Source organism: Chiloscyllium punctatum, unplaced genomic scaffold, assembly GCF_047496795.1.
Source record: "Chiloscyllium punctatum isolate Juve2018m unplaced genomic scaffold, sChiPun1.3 scaffold_869, whole genome shotgun sequence".
In the NCBI taxonomy this organism is placed as follows: domain Eukaryota; kingdom Metazoa; phylum Chordata; class Chondrichthyes; order Orectolobiformes; family Hemiscylliidae; genus Chiloscyllium; species Chiloscyllium punctatum.
In genome coordinates, this window is record NW_027310603.1 from 2,674 (window position 1) to 5,000 (window position 2,327).

Below are 2,327 nucleotides of genomic sequence, written 5' to 3' on the forward strand. Positions count from 1 at the left end.
GATGGCTCTGCCGCCCTGCGGTGCTCGTCACCCAGGTTTGGGGAACACGATACTCGTAACAAAAATAAAAGGCGGCTCGGGACCTGCAGGCGAAAGGGGTCCCGTGGTGCTAAGCACGTCGACTTCGGGTCTCGGTGCAAGCCGGAGAGCTCACGGAAGTCTAAAGTTTTCGGCACGTGGTCGAATCTTTTCAAAGGCTTACCCGGCTCTTTCCGTCCATTCTGAGAGTAAGTCAGAGGCCGGTGCGGAGGTCTCTTGACAATCGGAGGGGGTGGTGGCCCTCCGCAGGCGCTCGTGTCGAAAATGAAGGCGAGAGACGCGAGTGGCCTGGTTCCCCTGGGTGTTGCCAGGAAGGCTGCGGGCTGACCCTTGCCTGAGCACTCCCTAAAGCCTCTTGTGATGAGAGCAGACCTCGCGCGCCGCACGACCGGCTCTGGGTGTCGTTGGGCCGCTATCTGTGAATAGTCTGGTCCTCCTCTGCCACCCGGCCAAGTGCGATGGCTCTGCCGCCCTGCGGTGCTCGTCACGCAGGTATGGGGCACACGATGCTCGTAACAGCAAATAAAGGCGGCTCGGGACCTGCAGGCGAAAGGGGTCCCGTGGTGCTTAGCACGTCGACTTCGGGTCTCGGTGCAAGCCGGAGAGCTCACGGAAGTCTAAAGTTTTCGGCACGTGGTCGAATCTTTTGAAAGGCTTACCCGGCTCTTTCCGTCCATTCTGAGAGTCAGTCAGAGGCCGGTGCGGCGGTCTATTGACGACCGGAGGCTCCCATGGGTGTTGCGATGAGGGTGGAGGGCACAGAACCTTGCCTTAGCACTCCCTAATAAAGCCTCTTGTGAAGAGAGCAGACCTCGCGCGCCGCACGACCGGCTCTGGGAGTCGTTGGGCCGCTATCTGTGAATAGTCTGGTCCTCCTCTGCCACCCGGCCAATCGCGATGGCTCTGCCGCCCTGCGGTGCTTATCACGCAGGTTTGGGGCACACGATACTCGTAACAGCAAATTAAAAATAAAGGCGGCTCGGGACCTGCAGGCGAAAGGGGTCCCGGTGCAAGCCGGAGAGCTCACGGAAGTCTAAAGTTTTCGGCACGTGGTCGAATCTTTTGAAAGGCTTACACGGCTCTTTCCGTCCATTCTGAGAGTTAAGTCAGAGGCCTGTGCGGAGGTCTCTCGACGACATGAGGAGTTGGCTAACCCTGGGTGTTGCGATGAGGGTGGAGGCCGCAGAACCTTGCCTTAGCACTCCCTAAAGCCACTTGTGATGAGAGCAGACCTCGCGTGCCGCACCACCGGCTCTGGGAGTCGTTGGGCCGCTATCTGTGAATAGTCTGGTCCTCCTCTGCCACCCGGCCAAGCGCGATGGCTCTGCCGCCCTGCGGTGCTTATCACGCAGGTTTGGGGCACACGATACTCGTAACAGAAAATTAAAAATAAAGGCGGCTCGGGACCTGCAGGCGAAAGGGGTCCCGGTGCAAGCCGGAGAGCTCAGGGAAGTCTAAAGTTTTCGGCACGTGGTCGAATCTTTTGAAAGGCTTACCCGGCTCTTTCCGTCCATTCTGAGAGTTAAGTCAGAGGCCTGTGCGGAGGTCTCTCGACGACATGAGGGGTTGGCTAACCCTGGGTGTTGCGATGAGGGTGGAGGCTGCAGAACCTTGCCTTAGCACTCCCTAAAGCCACTTGTGATGAGAGCAGACCTCGCGTGCCGCACCACCGGCTCTGGGAGTCGTTGGGCCGCTATCTGTGAATAGTCTGGTCCTCCTCTGCCACCCGGCCAAGCGCGATGGCTCTGCCGCCCTGCGGTGCTCGTCACGCAGGTTTGGGGAACGCGATACTTGTAATAACAAATTGAAAAAAAAAGGCGGCTCGGGACCTGCAGGCGAAAGGGGTCCCGTGGTGCTTAGCACGTCGACTTCGGGTCTCGTTGCAAGCCGGAGAGCTCACGGAAGTCTAAAGTTTTCGGCACGTGGTCGAATCTTTTGAAAGGCTTACCCTGCTCTTTCCGTCCATTCTGAGAATAAGTCAGAGGCCGGTGCGGAGGTCTCTTGACAATCGGAGGGGGTGGCGTCCCTCCGCAGGCGCTCGTGTCTAAAATGAAGGCGAGACACGAGTGGCCTAGTTCCCCAGGGTGTTGCCAGAAAGGCTGCGGGCTGACCGTTGCCTTCGCACTCCCTAAAGCCTCTTGTGATGAGAGCAGACCTCGCGCGCCGCACCACCGGCTCTGGGAGTCGTTGGGCCGCTATCTGTGAATAGACTGGTCCTCCTCTGCCACCCGGCTAAGTGCGATGGCTCTGCCGCCCTGCGGTGCCCGTCACGCAGGTTTTTGTGAACA